The sequence below is a fragment of the Macaca mulatta genome, chromosome 1 (assembly GCF_049350105.2).
Source record: "Macaca mulatta isolate MMU2019108-1 chromosome 1, T2T-MMU8v2.0, whole genome shotgun sequence".
In the NCBI taxonomy this organism is placed as follows: domain Eukaryota; kingdom Metazoa; phylum Chordata; class Mammalia; order Primates; family Cercopithecidae; genus Macaca; species Macaca mulatta.
Genome location: NC_133406.1, coordinates 176977825 through 177003524, shown reverse-complemented (window position 1 = coordinate 177003524; position 25700 = coordinate 176977825). Strand labels below are relative to the sequence as shown.

Below are 25700 nucleotides of genomic sequence, written 5' to 3'. Positions count from 1 at the left end.
AAACTAAAGGCAGATAGCCCGGTGCCTAGGAAACAGACCTGAAACCAAGGAACCAGACCTGAAACCAGTCCTGGGCCTGCCTGACCTAAGCCTGGTAGTTAAAGATTGACCCCTAATCTATAGATAAGATAACCTAACTGGTTATGTTATCTATAGATTCCAGACATTGTATGGAAAGGCATTGTAAAAATCCCTGTCCTGTTCTGTTTTGTTCTGATTACCAGTGCATGCAGCTCCCAGTACGTACCCTCTGTTTGCTCAAATTGACCACGACCCTCTCACATGGACCCCCTTAGAGTTGTGAGCTCTTAAAAGGGACTGGAATTGCTCACTTGGAGAGCTTGGCTCTTGAGACAGGAGTCTTGCTGATGCTCCCAGCTGAATAAACCACTTCCTTCTCTAACTTGGTGTCTGAGGAGTTTTGTCTGCAGCTCGTCCTGCTACAGGTTCACTGCAACCTCTGCTTCCCGGGTTCAAGTGATTCCCCTGCCTCAGCCTCCCAAGTAGCTGGGATTACGGGCTTGCGTCACCATGCCTGGCTAATTTTTATATTTTTAGTAGAGATGGGTTTCTCCATGTTGGTCAGGCTGGTCTTGAACTCCTGACCTCAGGTGATCCAGCTGCCTTGGCCTCCCAAAGTGCTGGGACTACAGGTGTGAGCCACCATGCCCGACCTACCTAAGAACTTTCTAAGGGAGCTACAGCTTTAGCTTCTCACTCAACCTTGTTTTCCTGTTTCCACATTATCTTTGGCACATGAGGATTTCTCATACTTTCTTACAAATTCTATTGTGCATTTACAAGGGCCTTTGCTGTGGTGCATGGAGTATTTCTGGGTAACTCATAGATAGCTGGGAGGTGTTTCAGTGTGCCCAGAATCTGAAGTCCTTTTTCTTCCACTCATGCCCCTCCATTCCACCCTTACAATAGCCAGTATCATCTTAAAAAATAATAATAGTTTGTTTATAGTTTTTCACTTGCAACTTTTCAGTAGTTTCTCGTAGCTTTTTGTTCATTATAATATTGTTTTGTCAGTGTTTTTGGAGATCCCACAATCTTCCTCATTTCTCTTCTATAATCAGCACTCCGTTCCTTGAGCGAAACTCCTCTCAGATTCCATGTGGCCGCAGGGCTGTCAGTCACAGTACCTTCCGCTTCCTTTCCTTTCCACCCCCATTCCTGCTACAGGGGTGGGAACGTGGCCCAGGGTAGCCTAATCATTGGACCACATCCCTGTGGACATAGTGATTGGGCCAGTGAGTAGGCATGTGAACCAAGATGGACCAATCAGAGCCTTCCCATGATGTTTTTTCCAAATGGAAGGTAAAGGGGTAACCTTTTTGAATCATAGGTTACAAGGATATAGGCCTGATGAGTATCAGTGACTCTTTTCCTACCAGATTGACAGATCCTGTCAGTGCAGGAGAGAATGAGGTAATAAATTCAGAAACAAGCAGAGATAATAATAACTTAGTGGAAAAGAAAGTCTTTTTACATTTTTTCATTTCTTTAGAAGATGGGATCTCACTTTGTCACCCAGGCACCATCATAGCCCACAGTAGCCTCAAACTCCTAGCCTCAAGCGATCCTCCTGCCTCAGACTTCTGAGTACTTGGGACCATAGGCGCATGCCACCACATCTGGCTGGAAAATAAAATCTTTTTTTCTTTTTTTTTTTTAGACAGAATTTCGCTTTTGTCGCCTAGGCTGGAGTGCAATGATGTGAGCTCGGCTGACTGCAATCTCTGCTTCCCGGGTTCAAGCAATTCTTCTGCCTCAGCCTCCATAGTAGCTAGGATTATAGGCGTGTGCCACCACACCCAGGTAATTTTTTTTTTTTTTTTTTTTTTTTTTTTTTAAGCAGAGACGAGGTTTCACCATGTTTGCCAGGCTGGTCTTGAACTCCTGACCTCAGGTGATCCGCCCACCTTGGCTCCCCAAAGTGCTGGTGAAACGTCGTTGTTGTCTGGGGTAAATACCTGAGGTTCATTGTCTTGTGCCAAGACAATTCAGGACATGGACACATGCAAGGAGTGAGTTGAGGAGCAGAGGTTTAACAGGCAAAAGAAAGAGAAAAGAGAACAGTTCTCTGTCTTGTGAGCGAGATGGGCGCCCAAATGGGAATTCTGGCCTGTGGCAGACTGCACCACATTTTATAGACTGGCTTGAGGAGGTGGTGTCTGATTTATGTAGGGCCCACAGATTAGTTGGACTGGGCGTGACGTTTACATAGCGAGGGGGGAAGGCTGGCCACCCCATCCTAATCTTATTATGCAAATGGCCTTTCCACTTGGCCGGCGCCATGTTGTCTGCTTTTTACTGTAAACGTGGCCGGCTAAAAGAAGAGAACATGAAGCTGCCATTTTGATTATGCCTAGTCCCAGGTAGCCTTTTCCTATTGGCACAACTGCCGATATTCACCCTTGCAATCTTCCAGCTTGCTTGTCTATGTCTGAAGCTCAATTTTACAAGCTGTTCTTTGTTAGAAAAGAAAATGATTTGGGGGCTGCTTTTCGTTAAAAGGAAAACCTTGCCAAGAACTTCCTTACCATCACTATCTGCCCAAATAATTTCTTCTTAACTCCTATATCCCTGGGATTACAGGTGAGCCACCATGTGAGCCACTGTGCCCCGCCACGAAAACCCTGGGCTCCTGGATCCAGCCATATCTGGAGCTTCAATTACATGAACCAGTAAATTGCCTTTTTACTTAAATGAGTTTCCATGTAACAAAAAGAGTCTAGACCAATGTAGAGCCACATCCTTCACTTGACACTCGAAGACAAGGCCTTGTGTGATCTCCACCCTCACCTCACACTACTGTTTTCCTCCTCCCAGTGATCCATCAATACAGAACTTCTTTCAGTTTTTTTGGTTTTTTTTTTTTTTTTTTTTTTTTGAGATGGAGTCTCACTTGGGCCCAGGGTGGAGTGCAGTGGCACGATCTTGGCTCACTGCAACCTCCGCCTCCCAGGTTCAAGCAACTCTCTGTCTCAGTCTCCCGAATAACTGGGATTGCAGGTCCCCACCACCACTCCCAGTTAATTTTTGTATTTTCAGTAGAGACAGGGTTTCACCATCTCAGCTAGACTGGTGTTGAACTTCTGACTTCATGATCCACCTGCCTCAGCCTCCCAAAGTGCTGGGATTACAGGCATGAGCCACCGTGCCCAGCGCTCTTTTAGTTCTTCAAGCGGGCCAGGCTCCTTCTTATCTCATGGCCTCCTCACATGTTGTTCTTAACTAATTCCTATACATCCTTCAGGTGTCTGCATGTAGGTCATGTCTTTAGAAAAGGCTTCCCTGACTGCCTGACTAGGCCAGGGTTCCCCTACAATCCTCCTCTACATTATAAACTCCTGCAGCACTCATGCTTTTCCCTCTCAGCACTCGTTGCAGTAGTAATGAATACATTCTTTGTTCACGAGATAATTCCTTGTTTACAGTCCATCTTCACCACTGGACTATAAGCTTCATGAAGTTAAGGACCATTTGTCTTTTTTAAATTGTTATTCTTTTTTTTTTTTTTTTTCCAGAGTTTCGTTCTTGTTGCCCAGGCTGGAGAGCAATGGCATGATCTCAGCTCACTGCAACCTCCACCTCCCGGGTTCAAGCGATTCTCCTGCCTCAGCCTCCCGAGTGGCTGGGTTTACAGGCATGTGCCACCACGCCTAGCTAATTTTGTATTTTTAGTGGAGACGGGGTTTCTTCATGTTGATCAGGCTAGTCTCGAACTCCTGACCTCAGGTGATCTGCCCGCCTCGGGCTCCCAAAGTGCTGGGATTACAGGTGTGAGCCACTGCGCCTGACCTAAAATTGTTCTTTCTTTTGAGGCAGAGTCTCACTCTATTGTTCAGGCTGGAGTTCAGGGGTGCAATCATGACTCACTGCAGCCTCTACCTCCTGGGCTCAAGCAATCCTCCTGCCTCAGCCTCCTGAGTAGCTGGGGCTACAGGTGTGCACTACCACATCTGGCTAGTTTTATTTTTTGTAGAGATAGAGTCTCACTATGTTTCCCAGGCTGATCGTAAACTTCTAGGCTCAAGTGATCCTCCTGCCTCAGTCTCCCAAAGTGCTGGGATTACCAGCGTGAGAGACCACTCCCAGCCACGCCCATTTATATTGATCATCCTTGTGTACTCAGTGCCTAGCACAGTGCTTGGCACAAAGTAGATGCTCAGTAAACATTTGTCAAATTAAAAAAAAAAGAATAATTGAACGTTTGACGTGGAAACCCATGCTTTCGATCTCCACAGGCTTTGTAATCTAATACACAAACCTAGGCAATCCTGATTCATAACGTGACCACAGAAGGTTCCCTGGGGTGATAGAGAGCCTCATGCATGATTTCGTCAGGTATTTTGAGCTGGGATTCTGTCTGACCAGGCCAGAGTGGACCTTGCTCCCAGGAGATGGCAGTGTTGTGCAGTCTCTGACTCGTCAAGGCTCCCACACTGACTTCCCTGAGACCCTGGAAGCTGTAGAGCAGGACCTTGACTTCTCAAGCCATGGACGCCATGTCCCAGGGTCAGCTTTTTAAAGGAGCTGCGTGGGTTCAGAGCAACTGAGAAGCAGAGCCTTTGTTCCAGAGGCTGGCAGTCCCCCAATCCAAGATAAACAACCCTCCTCCCCAGTTCGAATGACGGATCTGGTTTGGTCTTCTGTTCAAGAACTCTCTTTCCAAGAGTGGCTGAGAGGCTCCTTTGCAGTTTTAAACTTTACAATCTCTTAGGAGAGAAGACCCAGGCCGCAGACTTGCTGCCTCCTGGTGCTTTGGAAGATTCTCCCTATTCATACTTTCTGTCAAATCCCACAGCTGTTCCTTGCTGTGAGTGCAGACTAGCCAACCACCAACACAGACCCACAGGTCCTGTCCTGTTCGGATCCTTGCTCTGTCACTTACCGTGTGACTCAGGACAAAGCCCTTACCTTTTCTCAATAAAAGGAACAGTCATACCTATTTCTCAGGCTTGTGCTGAATGATTAAGCCAACAGTGCCTGGCACCTGCACCTGGCACTGTGCCTGGAGCATAGTGGGTGCTTAGTAAACATGGGTTCCCTTCCCTCTCCTCCTCCCACACTGTGCTTCGGAGGGGGTTGGGGGAAGGAATGTGAGAAAGGCTCCGAGCAGGATTTCACTAGCAAATGTCTAAAAACAACAACCGTCTTCACTTCCCTGGAGCACCTTCCTATCCCCAGTGTGACTGGAAAGCCAGATTAAAAAGCGCCCATGGTCATTGGAACTCACCCCAGTCAAATAATCCACGTTACCAGTCCAGTCCATGTGAGCCCGGCTCCTGCTGCTCCCCACTGTGGGGAGCCACGTGCTCCTGGGAATCCTGAGGTTCACCCTGGCCCAGGGGCCTTGGCTCCCTTTCAGTTCATTGCTTTCTTTTGTGGTGGAGCATCTGGGCTGTAGCACTGGAAGCGTTTTGGCCCTGCTGCTGGGGCCTTTATCTCTGTGCTGTGTGAGCCCCATTCCTGCCATGTCAGAACCCATTAGGGACCAATCTGCTGAGGCTTTTGAAGGAGTAATCAGTTTGTAGAGGGAAGGGGCCGTGCCAAGCCAGGCCAGATGGAGTAAGTAATGAAGGCCCCAGATTAATCTCGCCTGTCTCTTTTTTCCAATATGAAGGCTCAACCCAAGAGCTTGGCAGTCTCAAGACAAATTATACTTGTCAGCTTCAAAGCATAAGTTCCCTTCCAAGCCAGAATGCACTTTCTCTCTTTCTCTCCCCATCTCCTTCTCCCTCTCTCCTGAAATACAAAACTGGAGTAAAAAACGGGGTGCATATGAGATGTTGTGACATTTTTGCATCATCGTAATAATAAGAGCCTCCACTGGGCATTTACGATGTACTAGACAACACACTGAGTCCTCTACATGCATTCAGCTTATTTATTTCTCACCATAATTCTACAAGATCTATACTAGTATCCCCATTTTATGGATTAGGAAATCAATGTTCAGAGAGGATGATTAATTCAAGGTCACATAGTAAGTTGTGAAGCAAGGATTCAAACCTAGGTTTGTGTTACTCCAACCGCTACAGTATACACACCCTGTAGTTAATCTCTCTGACTTAAGTCTTCGCCTGAAGGGAGAGTCCATCTCCGAAGCCAAGAATACAGTATCCTGCTCCTTTCCATTGTTAAAAGTTTTCCCTGCAGTCTTGGGGTGAGAGCAAGGGATAAGGGTTGGGTTCTCAGAAAAACATTTCCGGAGGTTACTTTTGAAAAATCCTAGTCTTTGAGATACAGATACATGGGAACAAAGATCTGTGGTTAAATAAATTTGGGAACCCCTACATATAATTGTTTCTCCTGGAGTCACAAGACATGTAAGCAGGCAAGAAGTCTTAAGAGGTCCTCAAAGTAAAGAAGCCCAGTGAACTTAGTCGTATCCACTGTTTCCCCAAATTATTTGGTCCACTTATGTTTTTCAAGGCACAGCTAGAAGCCCCCATGTCTGTACTATAGCCTTGCTACTTCAAGTACTGTGCTCAGATCAGCACAGCAGCATCGCCTGGGAGCTGGCTAGGAATGCAGAATCTCAGGTCGCACCCCAGACCCACTAACAGTTTCCTTCCTTGACAACAGGGCTGTAGCAGGGAACAAAGGGGATCTGGTAGAGGGAGGACAAGAGCATTAATGGATAGAGAGAAACCGTAGGTGAAGAATGGACCTTCCCAGTGTTGCAGTGCTTCAGTGTTGCTCGGAACCAAGCTTGACTCTGCTCTTTGCCTTTAATGCTTCCAGCTCATCCAGCTATTGTAGTGCCAGTAGCTCCTGTATGCCCCATTGCGAGCAGTCTCCAGTGTCCATTCAGATCAGCTCCCCTGCACTCACATGCAGCACCCCTCCATTGTTCTCTTCCTGGCTTTCTGACTCTCTTGGTTCCAGAGGCCGCCTCTGCTGACACCCACTTCAGGCCACTCTTGTTAAGGAGCTTTAGGACACTTCTCTTTGGTTTTGCCCCCAGGCCCTCTCCTGGACCTGGTTGCAAAGTCTTCCATTACTCATTTCCCCAAAGGCTTATGCAAGATGCTGCCAAGAGGAGGATCAGAATTTTAGGACGATCTGCAAAACACTCTTTTTGGGGAATTTTAACTCAATGTCTCACATGGAGACCTAGGCATTCTAATTATCTTAACTGGCAGGATAAAGTAACGAGCAATTCTTGAATGGCTACTGTGTGCTTATTGCTGTATTTGGGATCGTGTGGAAGGCATACTGGTCACTGGACAAGGATGCCAGTGGATTACCCTTTTTTCATTGGACAAAGATTACCCTTTTTTTCTAGGTAATCCTTTCTCAAAGAAATTAACTGCCTGCATGCCTGCCTTCCTTTCTTCCCTCCTCCCTTCATCAAATATTTATATGCCAACTGGGGAATGCAATGGTGAACAGGACATAGTCTCTGCCCTTAAGGAGCCTCAGTCTGGTGAGGGAAAGAAAATACAATTATAGTTCAATGAAAGAGGTGCACACAGATGGCTGTGGAAGCACTGAAAAGGGGCTTCTAATCCAGCCTCGGGGAAGGGGAAATAGGGCTGTCAGGGAAGGTATGGAGGCAGTGATACCTGGCAGGGTCTAGGGCAAAAGCAGGAGTTGATAAGGTTAAAATAAAGTTGCAGGCCGGGCACAGTGACTTGATCCTGTAATCCCAGCACTTTGGGAGGCGAGAAGTGGGCAGGTTGCTTGAGGCCGGGTGTTCAAGACCAGCCTGGCTAACACGGTGAAAACCCATCTCTACTAAAAATACAAAAATTAGCCGGGCATGGTGGTGCATGCCTGTGATCCCTGCTACTCGGGAGACTGAGGCAGGAGAATGGCTTGAACTCAGGAGAGGGAGGTTGCAGTGAGCCGAGATTGTACCACAGCACTCCAGCCTGGGCAACAGAGCAAGTGAGTCTCTGTCTCTAAATAAATAAATAAATAAAATTTAAAAATAAATAAAATAAAATAGGGTTGCTAAATTTTTCAAATACAGATACAGAATGCCCAGTTATACTTGTATTTCAGATAAATAACAAATAATTTTTTTAACATAAGGATGTCCCAAATAATGCTAAAAATATTTCCATTATTTAAATTTAACTGGATGTCCTGGATTTTACCTGGCACCATTAGAACTGTTAAGAGATGTGGAAAAAGAGTTCCAGGCAGAGGGAGGAGCTTATTAAATACTGGGAATTAAGAAGACTGTGAGTCAGGGAAACCACAAGATGTTCAGTGTCTGGGAAGAGATGCTCCTATTTCCCAGCCTACAATAAAGGGATCTAATAGCTCCTCGAGAAAAGAGCTCAAATCTTGCTTTTTTTGTCTGTGCCTTCCTATAGCATCTACATAGACACCTATGGGCATAAGGAGTCCTTCCAACTTCCACTGCCCTTGCCCACCTTCAGGCCCATCCCATTACGTATCTCCCAGCAGATGCTCTGCTTTAAACTTCTCTACCAGCATCTATTCCTGTCATGTAAGACTGAAGCTTCCAGGGTCACCTTATCATCATAGATGGCTGGAACTGGAAGGGCATTTGCATTTCAAAGATGAGGCAAGAGTGGTTCAAAAAGAGAAAGTGGGTTATACCAAGGACACCCTTGATATAATCAAGGTTAGTGGCAGAGCAAGCATGAGAACTCACATCTGTGACGCCATCCAGGTTTCCTTCTTCTGTACCTCTCAGCACTCTTCCTGCAGTCTTGCTGCTATGACCCCTCCAAGCCTCACAATGAAATTTGGTCCCCAGTGTTGGAAGTGGGGCCTAATGGAAGGTATTTGGGTCATGGGGGCAGATCCCTCGTGACTGGCTGATGCTGTTCTCACGCTGATGAGTGAGTTCTCAGTCTGTTAGTTAGTAGAGAAATCTGGTTGCTAAAAAGAGGCTGCCCCCTCCTTTCTCTTTTTGCTTCTCCTCTCACCATGTGATCTCTGCACACACTGGCTATCCTTAATCTTCCACTGGTGAGGCTGGCAAGCAGCCTGAAGCCCTCACCAGAAGCAAATGCTGACACTGTGCTTCCTGTACAGCCTGCAGAACTGACAGTCAAATAACCCTCTTTAAAAAAATAAATTGCCCAGCCTCAGGGATACCTTTATAGCAACACAAATGGAATAAAACAACAGCTTTACCCATTTTGTCCAAATCTTTCTTATTTCTTCATTATCTCAGGAGACAATTAGACCATCCACTCAAACTTTGTCTTATTCATTATGAATGATTGTGTTTTCTCACCTTGAGTAGGTTGCTAACTCTCTGAGAACGAATTAAGTATGTTTGGTGCTTGGGCGTCATGCCCTTCCCATGGGAACTTGTGAAGCCCAGGTGAGTTGATGTTAAGTTTTGGGTCCCAGAAGTCAGAATTGGGCACAGAACTCTTACCCCAATCAGCAGGAGTACAAACCACTAGAACAAAGGCTGAGCCAGAGTTCTTGGAATTATCCAAAGATCAAACTGCAGAACTATTATGTTGGTGCACAAGTAATTGCATTTTTCATAATTAATTGTGGTTTTTGCAATTAAAAGTAATTGCAAAGGTTGCAATTACTTTTGTACCAACCTAATATCTCCATGGGTGCCCTGAACAGGAGCATGTGGGGCCAGGATCTGGACAGAAATGGAATGAAATGGATGTAAGTCCAGAACAGAGAGAAGAGGCAGCAGAGTATGTATGGCGTTGTGGGATGAATTATATCCTCCACGAAGAAGGTTTTGAAGTGCTAACTTCCGGTACCTCAGAATGTGACCTAATTTGGAAATGGAATCTTTAGAGAAGTAGAGTTAAAGTGAGGTCGTCAAAGTGGTCCCAATCCAATATGAATGGTGTCCTTCTAAAAAGGGGAGATTTGGACACAGGGACAGACATGCACACAAGAACAACACATGGACATGAAAGTGGAGATTGAGGTGCTGCATCTATAAGTCAAGGAATACTGAAGGTTGCCAGCCAACCCCCAGGAGCTAGGAGAGAGGCATGCAACAGATTCTCCCTCACAGCCTCAGAAGGAACCAACCATGCCGATACCTGAATCTCACACTTCTGGCCTCCAGAACTGTGGGACAATAAGCTTCTGTTGTCCTAAGCCATCCAGTTTGTCCTGCTTTCTTACGGCAGCCCTAGCAAATGAATATACACGGAGTACCTTGGAGTGCCCCAGGGTTCTGCCATGGACCCTTGCTGTCCTCTAGGTGGCATCATCCAGTTCCTTGGCTTCAAAGCCATACCTAAATCAGTAAATTCCTAATTTAGATCTCCAGCCATGGGCTCATCCCAGAACTTGAAGTTTCTATATCCCACGGTCCATTTGTCACTTTTTGGGATGTCTTTTAGGCACCTCAAATTCATGGGTCTCAAACAGAAATCTTGATCCCTTGCATGATCATAATCATCTTATTCTTTCCCTGGTGTGATGGTTAATTTTAGGTGTCAACTTGGCAGGTCCAGAAGGTACCCTGATATTTGGTGAAGCATTATCTCTGGGTGTGTCTGGGAGGGTGTTTCTGGGTGAGATGAACATTTGTGTTTGTGGACTGAGGGAAAGTTGATTGTCTTCCCCCTAAAGTGAATGGACTTTATTCAGTCGAGGCCTGAATAGAATAAGAGGCTGAGTAGAAATAATTCTCTCTATATATCTGACTGTCTTTGAGCTGCAACATCATTCCTCTCTTACCTTCAGCCTTGGGCTGGAACTTACCCCATGGGCTCTTCTGGTTCTCAGGCCTTCAGACTTGGACTGGAGCTCTACCATCAGCTTGCCTTAGTCTCTAGTTGCCACATGCAGATGTCAGACTTCTCAGCCTCCATAATCACATGAGCCAATTCCTTACTGTCTCTCTCTCTCTCCGGGGTGTGTGTGTGTGTGTGTGTGTGTGTGTGTGTGTGTGTGTGTGTGTTCTGTTTCTCTGGAGAACCTGGACTAATATATGTAGTTTTTCCCGTCTCAACAAATAATCCCCAGGCATCCAGATGCTCAGGCCAAAAATCTAGGAGCTATCCTTCAGTTTTTTCAGTTCAGTGTACCTGACAGTGCCATCAACTTGACCTCAGAAATATGCTCTGAAACTGTCCACTTTTCTCTGCTGGTGCCACACAGTTCAAGGCACCCGGATTACAGCAATGGGTAATCCCCAGCTTCCGCTCCTGCCTCACCCCCATTCTCCACACGGCAGCCAAAATGAACTCTTACAAACAAAACCACAGCATGCCACTCTCCTTTTAAGACCCTCTAATGACTTCACAACACACTTAGAATAAAAACCAAACATCTAGCCCCAGCTCATAAACATTGCAGGATCTCGCCCTGACAACCTTTTCAACCTCCTCGCCTGGTGCCCTGGATACCCTGGCCTGTCATGGGTTCCTCACACACTTCGAGCTTCTTTTTATTGAGACAAGGTCTCACTCTGTCACCCAGGATGGAGTGCAGTGGCACGATCTCGGCTCACTGCAACCTCCACCTCCCTGGTTCAAATGATTCTCATGTCTCAGCCTCCTGAGTAGCTGGGGTTACAGGCATCGCCACCACATGCAGCTAATTTTGTATTTCTAGTAGAGATGGGGTTTCACCATGTTGCCCAGGCTGGTCTCAAACTCCTGAGCTCAAGGGATCTGCCCGCCTTGGCCCCTCGAAGTGCTGGGATTACAGGTGTAAGCCACCGCTCCCGCCTCAAGATCCTTTTTGATGGACTCTGCACTAGCTGCTTCCTTTTTGCAGAATCCTCTTCATCCCCCACCCCGTCAATATCCTTATGATGTCCCCATGACCTTCTGATCTCTGCAAATGCCACCTCCTCAGAGAAGTCTTCCCTGACCAGCCATCCTGAAGCAGTTGCTTCCTCATTTACAACCCCACAGTACAATTGTCAGCATGAGTGGTATCTAATGCTATCAAACAAGTTGTCTATGTTTTTGTGTGTTCATTTCTTTCTTTATTGTCTCCCCCTCACAAGAGTATACAGTTCAAGAGAGGGACAAGGTCTGCCTTGTTCACCATTCTTTATTCAGTTCCTAAAACAATACCAGGGCCATGGTGAGTGCCTGACAGGCATTTGTTGAATGATTGCCATGTGGCTTTGAGATGTGTATTTATGGCTCTTTGGACTATGCAGGTAGATCAGCCTGGTTTAAAAATAGAGGATTAGATGGACATCGGCTCCTGGTACATGGTTGATATTTGTGGCAAGCATTCCTGAGGGCCCATGCCACAGCCCCGAAGCCCACCTCTGATTTCAGCTGAAGCTGTGGTGGGCAGTTCTATGCTTCCTGCTCCCTAAGCTCCTTCCTTCCTCCCTCCCTCCCTCCCTCCCTCCCTCCCTCCCTCCCTTCCTTCCTTCCTTCCTTCCTTCCTTCCTTCCTTCCTTCCTTCCTTCCTTTCTTCCTCCCTCCCTCCCTCCCTCTTTCTGTCTGTCTGTCTGTCTGTCTGTCTCACTCTGGAGTCTCACTCTGTTGCCCAGGCTGGAGTGCAGTAGTGTGATCTCAGTTCACTACAACCTCCTTCTCCCGGGTTCAAGCGATTCTCCTGCCTCAGCCTCCAAAGTAGCTGGGATTACAGGCGCCTGCCACCACGCCTGGCTAATTTTTGTATTTTTAGCAGAGATGGGGTTTTGCCATGTTGGCCCAAGCTGGTCTCGAACTCCCGACCTCAAGTGATCCTCCCACCTTGGCCTCCCAAAGTGTTGGAATTACACATGTGAGCCACCACGTCTGGCTCCTAAACTTTTCTTAGGGTTTTTGAAGAGGCAAGGCAAGGAAAAGCAAAAAGAAAAAGGCACAGTCCAAAAGAGCTACAGAGTTCATGCCCCCAGGATAATCTTCAACAAATGAGAGGTGGGAGTTTATGGATAAAAAGCCTCCAGTCTTACAAGGAACTACCCAAGGTGTATGCTTCACAATTTCTCGTGAGGGCTCCTGCAGAAGTGAACCATAGTTGCCCATAGTAGTAACTCGCTCACACTCTCCTATTGGCTGTTCCTCCTCCTCTGTCTTCCTCTCCCTGCCCCCTCCTTTCTGTTTTCTGGCTCACCTCCTGAGTAAACTACCTGTGTCCAAATCTTTGTCCTGGGCTCTGCTTTCAGGGGATAAGATAATGCTTAATAGTTTTTGGATGCGTGAATGATTCAATTGTAGAAGACAGTTTCAAAGCAATTTAAGAAGTGTTCTTTGCCGTATACTTGGAAAATATTATTAAAAGCTATTCTCAACTGCTTGTCTAGCCTATAGATTAATATGTTTTTGTTATGCTGTTCCTTTTTTTAAAATAGATTTTTATTTGTATGGATAATATCGATTTACAAAAGGATAATTTAGGTTTACATGCTTGAAGTTTCCAAGGTACCTTCTTTCCCATGGAATTCATTTGCCTGTTAGGCTCTAATTATTCCAGTCTGTATGACCTTGACCTAAACACTTCACTTCTCGTTCTCCCTGCATATAAAATGAGTGAGCTAGATAGATACTTTCTGCGGTATATTTAGGTACTGAGGTTCTGTAGGTCTATATGCAAGACCAGATTGTGTTTATTGAAGGCAAAACAGTCCTATTTCAAGGCAGGCGCTGCTTCCTATGACCAAAGGTGGATATATCATGAAGCTAGTGAAGCCTAAGCTTCAGGATCCTGCCCTTGCTCTGGCTCCGTGCAAGGCCCCACTGGGAAGCACCCTAGCAATGCGCTCATGTGGTCATATGCTTTGGTAAAATGTGCAATCACACTATTGTTTCTTGTTTTTCTCGATGAAGGTCTCCCTTTTTTATTTTTGGAAACGGAGATTCAGTCTTATTGCCCAGGCTGGAGTGCAATGGCACAATCTCGGCTCACTGCAACCTCCGCCTCCTGGGTTCAAGCGATTCTCTGGCCTCAGTCTCCGGAGTAGCTGGGATTACAGGCATGTGCCATCACGCCCGGCTAATTTTTGTATTTTTAGTAGACATGGGGTTTCTCCATGTTGGTCAGGCTGCTCTTGAACTCCCGACCTCAGGTGATCCGCCAGCCTTGGCCTTCCGAAGTGTTAGGATTATAGGCTTGAGCCACTGCGCCCAGCCAGGTCTCCTATTTCTCTCCTTCTCTCCCTCTCTCCCTCCCTTCCTCTCTCCTTCCTTCCTTCCTTCCTTCCTTCCTTCCTTCCTTCCTTCCTTCCTTCCTTCCTTCCTTCCTTCCCTCCCTCCCTCCCTCCCTCCTTCCTTCCTTCCTTCCATTTTTTAGACAGAGTCTTTCTCTGTCACCCCAGGCTGGAGTGCAGTGATGTGATCTCAGCTCACTGCAACTTCTGCCTCCCAGGTTCAAGCGATTCTCCTGCCTCAGCCTACCGAGTAGCTGGGACTACAGACAGCTGCCACCACGCCTGGCTAATTTTTGTATTTTTAGTAGAGACGGGGTTTCACCATATTGGCCAGGCTGGTCTTGAACTCCTGACCTTGTGATCCACCCACCTCAGCCTCCCAAAGTGCTAGGATTACAGGTGTCAGCCAATGCGCCCCGCCAGATCTCCCATCTCTTATAAGCTCTGCAAGCCTGGATCTGCCCTGTGGCCTCTTCCTGTGCCCTGGTTAAAGTCTGTCATAACTTCCTGCTGTGGCCGCAGTCTAGCTGCAATGACCGCAGCCTGAGGGGTCCACGTGGGGAGATGCAGTCCACTCTTATTTGCTGTGTAAGTAAACCGTGGGTGCATTGAGATTTCAAAATGACTCTATCTTCAAAGTCCCTGAATTGAAATCCTTGCGCTGCTGATCTATCTTTTGGATTTTAGAATCTGGGTGGTTCCAAGCCTTAATTAGCACACTTTAGTCTAGACTACTTCTGTCTCCCTGAAAATGGTTTTAACAAATGATAGGTCATGCTTGTTAGGTAGACTCTTGGCCACAAAAAGGCCTCAAATTAATCTGCTCCACAGTATTTATTTATATGTAAAGTTTACTTGTCATTATTGAGTGTTAGGCACTGTGCGTTAAGAGCTTTACAAGCATTGGTTCTCCAAAGAATGTTGTAAAGCATTATCCCCAATATATCGATGAAGAAACCTAGGCCCAGAGAGGTTAAGAAAATTCCCCAAAATCACACAGCTTAGAAATGGGAAAGTAAAAATTTTTTTTTTTTTTTTTAAATTTTAGACAGATCTCTCTCTGTCACCCCAGCTGGAGTGCAGTGGTGCGATCTCGGATCACTGCAACCTCTGCCTCCCAAGTTCAAGCGATTTTCCTGCCTCAGCCCAGCCCAAAGTACAAATTTAACACAAAGTTTTAAAATCCTCCGGGCAAAATATCCATAGACTCTTAGAGATGACACATTTGAGGGACAACATTGGTTTTCAAGTTAACATCTTGATATACTTTTAAAAATTCACTACTTTTTCTTTTCTTTTCTTTTTCTTTTCTTTCTTTCTTTTTTTTTTTTGAGACAGAGTCTCGCTCTGCCACCCAGACTGGAGTGCAGTGGCATGATCTCGGCTCACTGAAACCTCTGTCTCCCGGGTTCAAGTGATTCTCCTGTCTCAGCCTCTCAAATAGCTGGGACTACAGGTGCACACCGCCATGCCCGGTTAATTTTGTATTTTTAGTAGAGGTGGGGTTTCGCTGTGTTGGCCAGGCTGGTCTCAAACTCCTGATCTCGAGTGATCCACCCACCTCGGCCTCCCAGTGTGCTGGGAATACAGGTGTGAGCCACCGTGCCCAGCCAAAAATCACTACTATTTTTGTACTTATGTTTTGTAAGTGACTATTATGCCATATATGCAGTGACATCATCATTCATTCCTTCATTTATACATCCACCCCTCCATCCATTCATCTACTCATCCATCCATCCATCCATCCATCTGCTCATCTGTCCATCCATCCATCTATCCATCCATCCATCCATCCATCCATCCATCCATCCATCCACCCACCCACCCACTCACTCATTCATTGGTCCACTCATCACATTATCCACACATCTATCTATCTACTCATCCACCCACCCCTCCATCCATCTATCCCCCATCCATTCATCCATTCACCATCCATCCTTCCATCCGTCCATCCTTCCATCCACTTGTTCATCCATCTCTCCACCCATCCACCCATCGTTCATCTATCCATCCTACAATCTTCCCTGCACTGGGTCCTATTCTAGGTGCCAGACATCACACATCCATTTCCATGACACATTGCCTTTCATATTATTTCTCAAACTCAGAACAGCATCCCTTCTCGTCTCTGTCCAGCCAGATATTACCAGCTCTCACATGCAATTCAGATTCCTCATCTGCATTGAAATTTTCTCTTCCTACATTAAACCAAATAATTTCAGTCAAAATCTGGATTTGGTGTAATATTAAGACCACAAGGCTGGGTGTGGTGGCTTACATCTGTGTGAGGCATTTTGGGAGGCCGAGGTGGAAGTGAGGATTGCTTGAGCCCAGGAATTTGAGACTAACCTGGGCAACATAGTGAGACTCTGTCTTTACAAAAAAAAAAAAAAAAAAATCAGCTGGTTGTGGTGGCATGTGCCTGTGGTCCTAGCTACTGGGGAGGCTAAGGTGGGAGGATTGCTTGAGCCCAGGAGGTCAAGGCAGCAGTGAGGGAAAAAAAAAAATCCACAAGACTTAGAATTTGGCAGATTTGGCTTAAAATCCCAGCTCTGTCCCTTCAATGGCTGTGTAACCAAATTGTTTTATTCTGTCTCTAGTTTCCTCATTTGTTAAATGGAAATAATAATAATAATTAGAATAATAATAATGGTAATATCTATCTTAAAGGTGATTGGAAGATTCAATGAGCAGTTGAATGTGAAATACATGGCAGGAAGTAGATGTTTAATAAAAGTCATTTTCTCTGTCTCCCTGTTGCTCCTTTCTTCTCCAAAAAACTGACCCAGTGGTCTGTACTGCAGCTGACTCAGATTCAGGTTGTTAATCAGTTAATGTGTTTAAATCATTTCTCTAATAAGAAGCCTATTAATTCCTCAAATGCATAGACTACATCTTATGAATCTGAAGCATCTTTCTCCCTGCATGGGGATCCATATGGTGCTAGGGATATAGGAGATGCCCCCTAAGTAGTTGTCAGTTCAAACTGGATTCAGCGTTTCACTCACTTCCTTCAGTTGCCATGAAAAAAAGGAGTGAGGAAGCTCTGCAGGAGGTTCTGGAGGCCCCGAACCGGCCAGGGGTCCCGCATGCCTGCTTGCTCCTAGTCCCCAGCAAGGCTGCTCATGTCTTGAGGGTTTCTATATCAAGACTCTTGTTCTCCCACCCAGAGTCTGGGGAAGGGATGAGGGTCAGGTGGAGAGGCAGGCGGTTGCAGAAGTCATGTCCTGAGTCTGAGTCATGTGCAAGGCTCAGCTTGGCATCTGGCCGTGGAGCCCCACGGCTCTTGTCTGTCAGGGTCTCTTAATGCTGAAGGGAAGGCAGCCCAGACAGCACCAAGAGGGCAGGTGAAGATGAATGCAGGGACAGCCAGGCGGCGGCCAGCCAGGATGCTGAGTTACACAGGGGACCGAGACATCATGGGATTAAATTGGCAAGACGTAAACTAGTTCTCCTCCCGCCGAGGGAGATGGCGACCGTCAGTGGGAATGGAATGAAGCACACTTGCTGGCCCAGGCTAATCTCTGCTGAGTTTTTGTGAAACCCAAAAATTCTTTATGTGTGGGACTCATACATAATCTGCTGAAGTTCTAAAAACCACAGGATGAATGCATAGTTCATGCTGTTTGCCGGGAAATTTCTAATTTTCAAAACCTTTTAAAGTGTCTCTTTAAGAAGTCCACTTTAGGAAGTCAGCAAGGAAAACCCAAGAGGGAACCAGAACTCCAGAAAGGGTGGAAATATTGTCGAATTTTCCTGAGCACATATTCTGCTTTAGCCAGTAAACAAGAAGTTGTAATTAGATTGTTTCTGTAAATATATTTATTCATAGGAAATCAGCATTTACTTATGACATTTGTCCATAGGAAATCCCCAGCCCCACTTAATAGCTGTTGAATAAATAATTTGAGAATAATAGCTGATAGCACAGCAAATGATTGGCGCCAGGGTGTGCCTCTGAGGACACAGATGTAGCTCATCTTGAGGGGGGTTTCCTCACACACAGTCTCCAAGACTAAGATTCTAGTGCAAATGGTTTATTTAGGAAGTGTTCTCCAGCAACTCTTGTAGGGGAGTAGGGAGGCAAGGCAGGGAAGGGAAGGAGGCCAGTGAAGAATGAAGTTTTTGATCATCTTACCATCTGGGAAGCTGGAGCTTAACCCCAGTGGGGACACACTGGGAGCTAATGTCAAATACCTGCCTTAGACTTTACCTGCCTGAGGAGTGGGGGAGCTAGAGCTGCCCTGGGGCTGTTAATTCTAAGACTTGTCTGTCCTGTCTTGTACATGGATACAGCAGGTTTCCTCCATTTTAAAAAAGAAAGGCCTTAAAGGAAAGACATATGGATGCTGAGAGTCTGTTGGGCCAGTTTACCCCAAAATGAGAAGACCTTAGGGGACATAGCAGTTCTGCCACCCTGCAGTATCACCAGCCCCTAGCACGGTGCCTGGCCACAACAGGCAGCCTGTGTTTTTCCACTAAATGAATGAATCCACAACAGCACCCATTTTATTTATTTTTATTTATTTATTTAACTTTTTTTAACTTTTTAAAAAATTATACTTTAAGTTCTAGGGTACATGTGCACAACGTGCAGGTTTGTTACGTATGTATACATGTGCCATGTTGGTGTGCTGTACCCATTAACTCATCATTTACATTAGGTATATCTCCTAATGCTATCCCTTCCCCCTTCCCCCACCCCACAACAGGCCCCGGTGTGTGATGTTCCCCTTCCTATGTCCAAGTGTTCTCATTGTTCAATTCCCACCTATGAGTGAGAACATATGGTGTTTGGTTTCTGTTCTTGCGATAGTTTGCTGAGAATGATGGTTTCCATCTTCATCCACGTCCCTGCAAAGGACATGAACTCATCCTTTTTTATGGCTGCATAGTATTCTATGGTGTATATGTGCCACATTTTCTTAATCCAGTCTGTCATTGATGGACATTTGGGTTGGTTCCAAGTCTTTGCTATTGTGAATAGTGCCGCAATAAACATCTGTGTGCATGTGTCTTTATAGCAGCATGATTTATAATCCTTTGTGTATATACCCAGTAATGGGATGGCTGGGTCATATGGTACATCTAGTTCTAGATCCTTGAGGAATTGCCACTCTGTCTTCCACAATGGTTGAACTAGTTTACAATCCCACCAACAGTGTAAAAGTGTTCCTATTTCTCCACATCCTCTCCAGAGCCTGTTGTTTCCTGACTTTTTAATGATCGCCATTCTAACTGGTGTGAGATGGTATCTCATTGTGGTTTTGATTTGCATTTCTCTGATGGTCAGTGATGATGAGCATTTTTTCATGTGTCTGTTGGCTGCATAAATGTCTTCTTTTGAGAAGTGTCTGTTCATATCCTTCAGCCACTTTTTGATGGGGTTGTTTGTTTTTTTCTTGTACATTTGTTTGAGTTCTTTGTAGATTCTGGATATTAGCCCTTTGTCAGATGAGTAGATTGCAAAAATTTTCTCCCGTTCTGTAGGTTGCCTGTTCACTCTAATGGTAGTTTCTTTTGCTGTGCAGAAGCTCTTTAGTTTAATTAGATCCCATTTGTCAATTTTGGCTTTTGTTGCCATTGCTTTTGGTGTTTTAGACATGAAGTCCTTGCCCATGCCTATGTCCTGAATGGTATTGCCTAGGTTTTCTTCAAGAGTTTTTATGGTTTTAGGTCTAACATTTAAGTCTTTAATCCATCTTGAATTAAATTTTGTATAAGATGTAAGGAAGGGATCCAGTTTCAGCTTTCTACATATGGCTAGCCAGTTTTCTCAGCACCATTTATTAAATAGGGAATCCTTTCCCCATTTCTTGTTTTTGTCAGGTTTGTCAAAGATCAGATGGTTGTAGATGTGTGGTATTATTTCTGAGGGCTCTGTTCTGTTCCATTGGTCTATATCTCTGTTTTGGTACCAGTACCATGAACAGCACCCATTTTAGAATGGCCACAGTGAAGGCTGGAGAGGTAACCCAACACTCAATGGCAGGGCACCCAAGGGCAGGCATTTCTCCACATCCCAGGCTTTTGGATACAACTGTAAGGCAACTTTGACTTGGGGGTCTTGGGTCTCTATTGTGATGGAGATGAAGAAAAGACTTAAAATTGATAAAACCAGCTAAAGCTGGAGAGTAAACAAGATACTCGCCCAAGTCTAGAACGCTTCCTACAGATGTCCAGGAAATGCTGCCCTAGACTGATACTGTGTTTGCATCTTAGACCAGAATTAAAAGCAGTCCCTCATTTAGGAACCAAGCCAGCTGGTGTGGGAGGCAACATTTTATCGTATTAGAATTGGATATCAGAATAGGTGAGGTTGAGGATGCAGCCAGAAGAGGCAGGGGATTGAGAAGAAGACCACACCCAAGCTCTTTGGCTTCAGGAAGCTTCCAGGCCACAGTGGGGACATATTTTGGCAATTGGGCACACTGATTAGCTAACCTTGTCTGGATTGTAAATCTAGTTTCATCATCTATTAGCTGCTGGCTATGGACATTTTCTAGACTCAGCCTTAGTTCTCTCATTTACTCAGGGGGCTAATGCTCATTTCAAGGCTTTGTGAGAATAAAATGAAAGAATGGATGGATAACTCTGTTATCCATCCATAATGTCTGCAAGGAACAGTGCTGAACACACGGCTGATGTTATTCTCTCCCAGAGACTCTGATCTGTTGGGCTGCCGTCAGGATCCTCAACATCTAGCACAGTAACTGGCGTAGAGCAGATCGTGAGAAAGAATGTGGAACTGGGTGAAGTCATTTGTATTCTCCTATATCAATGAACTCATCACCTTCTCACCTTCCATCCAATAATTGGAGTTTACTTCCAATGTCCTGAACAAGTGAAACTTGAACTGAAAGTTTACATGAAGAAAACTTCATGTACCAAGTACCAAGGCTGGGGACAGATTTACCGATTTTACCTTTGTGCCAGGCACTGTGATAATCACTTTCTATGGAAAGTTTGATTGAATCCTAAAAACAAGTAGTAGGTCAGAATAGGCCAAAATGGTTTAATATTTACAATTTCATATGCTTGTACTGTATACATGGATTAGGTCTTATTATTTTTTACATTGTACACATGAAAACTGTGAGACATGAGAAAGAAAGCAACGTAACCATGGTGTTATGGACGGTGTTTCTCAAACTGTAATGTGCACTGAGGACCTTGTGTAAGCGCACATTCTGATTCAGTCAGTCTGGGAACCATCTGAGATTCTGCATTTCTCCAAGTTCCCAGGTGGTTCCTGCTGGATGGACCACATGCTTTGAGTAGGGGATTTGAATTTTTCTGACTCCCAAAGAGACTCTAGAGCTGAAAATGGGGATCGGGTAAGGAGACTACCAAACAAGCATCCTGTAATATGTTAATTTTTTTCATAGAGGAACTTTTCTTTGATCCAACTTTATTGCCTACTATACATTGAGCATATGATAGGCACACATTTGCCAACCAGAAGACTCCAGGATCTTTCTCTCTTCCTTCCTGCCCTCCCCTCCTCTCCCCTCCCTCCCTCCCTCCCTCCCTTCCTTCCTTCCTTCATTTTTTCATGCTTTTTCTCTCTCTTTTTTTGACTTCTCTTTTCCCTTTGCTTGTTATAAATTCATTAAATTTTTTTCAGATGCAAGTAATGCAAGTAGCAGAAACTGATTTTGGTTTAGTTGAGTCAAAAGGGGAATTAACTGGAAAGTCTTCCAATGTGGGCTCACAAAATTTCCAGAAAGTCTGGAAGACCATGTTTGGAACAGAGGCTAGAGCCAAGATGTATTAGTCAGGGTTCTCTAGAGGAACAGAATTAGTAGGATAGATGTATATATAAAGGGGAGTTCATTAAGGAGTATTGACTCACACCATCACAAAGTGAGGTCTCACAATAGACCATCTGCAGGCGGAGGAGCAAGGAAGCCAGTCCGAGTCCCAAAAGTGAAGAATTTGGAGTCCAATGTTCGAAGGCAGGAAGCATTCAGCGCTGGAGAAAGATGTAGGCCAGGAGACTAAAGCAGTCTAATCTTTCCACGTTTTTCTGCCTGCTTTTATTCTGGCTGCGCTGGCAACTGATTAGATTGTGCCCATCCAGATTAAGGTGGCTCTGACCTTCACAGTCCACTGACTCAAATGTTAATCCCCTTTGGCAACACCCTCACAGATGCACCCAGGAACAATACTTTGCATCCTTCAATCCAATCAAGTTGACACTCAATATTGTCCATTACACAAGACAACTCCAGAGGGTCAAGAAGCTGGAGCCCCAACTTTCACTGTCTGGAAGGTGCTATGCCTGGGGCATGGCCTCCTGATGGAAGCATGGAATCTCCAGCCAAGCTTACCCCTGGGTCTGTGCCCTTCACCCCCAAAACTACTACTATAAAATAACTCTAATGACCTTCCAAGTTTCACCATCCCCCCATGAGTCAAAGAGTATTCAATTGGCTGATGTTGGCTTACATGCCAGGTCGGTGGCTGCCAGGTGACCAGGAGAAGGAGGCAGGGCACTGTCCCCTTTGTTCCCCTAATGGAAAGGAAGATTGATGCTAGACAGCACAACCTGCAAATGTCCATCACAGCTATGCATGACTAGTTTCTTTGATTCTGCCTTCTAGAAAAAAAAATAACTCAGCTGCCCTGCAGTTACCAAGAACCTCAAAGAAAAGAGTGAAAAGCACAGCCTGAGAGTCTGAGAGCCTAATCACCTTGATTTAAACGACGTCAGACATTCAATTCTGCTCAGCTACAAGAAAAAGAGGAAAAGGGAAAAAATAGTTTTTTCCCTGGTTTTAGAATCTGCTGATGAAAATTTGGAAGCACTTCTTGGTGATGAAACCAAACATGGCTTTCTGCAGCTTGCCACGAGCTGAGAGACATAGAAAATCTTCCTCTCTTGGCCAGGCGGGGTGGTTCATGCCTGTAATCCTAGCAGTTTATTTGGGAGGCCAAGGTGGACGGATTGCTTGAGCTCAGGAGTTTGAGACCAGCTTGGGCAACATAGTGAGACTTTGTCTCAAAAAAAAAAAAAAAAAAAAAAAATTAAAATCTCCCTCGGGAGCTCCCTTCTTTCCTTCCTTTCACGCTTTAATTAATTTCCATGTACGTGTATTCAATGAACATTTATTGTGTAACTACTCTGTCTCCAGACCTGTGCTAGGTGCATAGGAAACAATGATGAAAAATAGAATTCCTTAGGAGAAGCTCTGATGCAGTGAAATTGTAGGATATGAATATGATACAATGAAAGCAAGAGTTGCCATAAAATTAGTCCTGGAGGGCTCTGAGCACTGGGGAAAGGTTTTTATTCAGGTGAGTAAACTGAGCCTGCCACTGGCTGGCAGATTTACTGTTGAAAACAAAATGTTCTTAGCTACAAAAGCAACTGAATATTTTCAAGGCAAAAAGCCTCCACGCCCTTGCCTTATAGAACAAGTCACCTTCCGTTTGTCACCAGTAGACGGCGACAACACGACGGATTAAAGCTGGTCCTTAGTGAAGGAAACCAGCAGGCAACATCTAACTTCCTATGTAAGAGCTGGAAAAATAGTCTGGCAGTAAATTCTTTTCTTTCTTTCTTTCTTTCTTTTTTTTTCCTTGTACAAAGCTATTTCAAAACTTTACAATCTGTTCTCAGGGAGTAGGCCCTTACGTTAGTGAGGAAGGAAATTCACATAAAGAAATCAGGACCAGTGTAAAATCAATGGGACTTAGGCTGTAATAAAAGTCTAGAGGACCAAAAACCTAACAAAAATATTCCTCATTGTTAAGATATAATGTGTCTCTATGCACCAATTGATTAACGGTATTTATAGAGCAACTACTTAGTGGCGTTCTAGGGACTCAGAGGTCTTCAAAAAAGGTAACCCTTCAAGAGAAATATGAATTTCAAGGTTTTTTTTTTTTCTTTTAAGCACATGACATTTTTATTTTGGGCTGTACTTTATAAGGTATGAAAAGTAAATGGGATTTGCAATCACCATTTCTGCAGTGTAACTTTGGGCTACTGGTTGATACAAACACCTCCATACTCAAAAAAATGCAAAATTATTTCTGTAGTTGAGTCATCTTGTTAGTCAACCATTTAATCAATACAGCATAAGCACTCATGTGTTGGGATACTGAGGTTTCGAAGGCACATTTTCTGTCCAGAAGGAAATTGTGATCCAGCTAGAGAAGAAAAATATGGGAACAAACATATTATTTAATAACAAGTAAAGGGCCTGGTGTGGTGGTTCACACCTGTAATCCCAGCACTTCGGAAGTCTGAGGTGGGCGGATCACACAAGGTCAGGAGTTCGAGATCAGCCTGGCCAATATGGTGATGGACTGAGACTGACTCAAAAAAAAAAAAAAAAAAGAGAGAGAGAAATAATATGAGGATTGCCACTTAAAAGGCACTCCAACATATTGCAAACCCTGTGAGACCAGAGACCATTTTGACTTGTTCATCAAACACATTTCGAAGAGCTGACATTTAGCATAAGTTCTAAGCATATTTACAGAGTCAATGAATCAACACACGAATGAATACCATCTAACGGGTAAAGAATAATTCATTAATGAAATAATATGAGGGCCAGTCTTGGTGGCTTACACCTGTAATCCCAGCACTTTGGGAGGCTGAGGCAGGTGGATCACTTGAGGTCTGGAGTTCGAGACCAGCCTCGCCAACATGGCAAAGCCCCATCTCTACTAAAAATATAAAAATTAGCCAGGCGTGGTGGTGGGTGCCTGGAATCCCAGCTACTCTGGATACTGAGGCAGGAGAATTGCTTGAACCTGGGAGGCAGAGGTTGCAGTGAGCAGAGATTGTGCTACTGCCCTCCAGCCTGAGCGACACAGCGAGACTCTGCCTCAAAACAAAAACAAAAACAAACCAAGAAAAAGAATCAAGTGAGTGGTGGTTTGGATGGACAGTTGGGTGATGGAAGGCTGTCTAGGGCAGGGGGTGAAGCATGGGCTTTCAGATCAGGGGGTACCTGGCTCCACCCGTGCTTGGGGATGACCCTGGGCAAGTCATCATCCTCACTGAGAAGCCAGTGGGGCTGGGTTTGATCCTGGATGCATGACGTAATCTCTATGAGAATTTGAATCAGTTCACCATTCTGAGCCTCAGGTTTCTGGTCAGTTCAGTTAAAATGATAGTAACAGTACCAACTTAATGGGGTTGCTGTGGGGATAATCTAGATAATCCATGGAAAGAATTTAACCCACTGTCTAGTACACGATTAGCTCTTATGTTGATGGGGATTTCATTCCTTCTTCTGAAAACTGGAGATAACAATAGCCCACATTTAATAGGCCTCTTGTAAAGGTTAAGTAATAAATGTAAACATATTTTACGTGTATTACATGTGTTACATATAAATAATGCATGAATGTAAATTGCCAAGCACAGTTCTTAGCATACAATAAGTATTCAAGAACTGCTGCTAGTGAAAGTAAAGACCACTTATGCCAGGGTAGTCAGGCTTCTTGGAGGAAAAGAGGCTTGAAGGATGAATCATCTTTGGAAAGAATACAGAAGCAGGCATTCTAGCGGGGGCCCAGGCATATAAGCAAGTCATGGAGATAGAAATATGAAAGATGTGTGCTCGAGAAAAAACAGAATCCCTAAAGGAAGCACCTGATCAAATCAGAAACT

At 44.9% G+C, this 25700-nt stretch overlaps 1 protein-coding gene across 6 annotated transcripts in view; it reads left to right on the top strand.

Annotated features, from left to right (window-relative positions):
• LOC144332973 (uncharacterized) overlaps positions 1-25700 on the top strand; it is an 85903-nt gene that overhangs the window by 8823 nt on the left and 51380 nt on the right. For 5 of the 6 annotated variants that reach the window (XR_013401266.1, XR_013401262.1, XR_013401265.1 and 2 more), the window contains exon 2: positions 1682-1824. The exons of the other annotated variant lie outside the window; for it this stretch is intronic. The gene's annotated coding sequence lies outside the window, so the exon portion shown is untranslated. The remainder of the gene's footprint in view (positions 1-1681; positions 1825-25700) is intronic. 6 annotated transcript variants of the gene reach the window in all.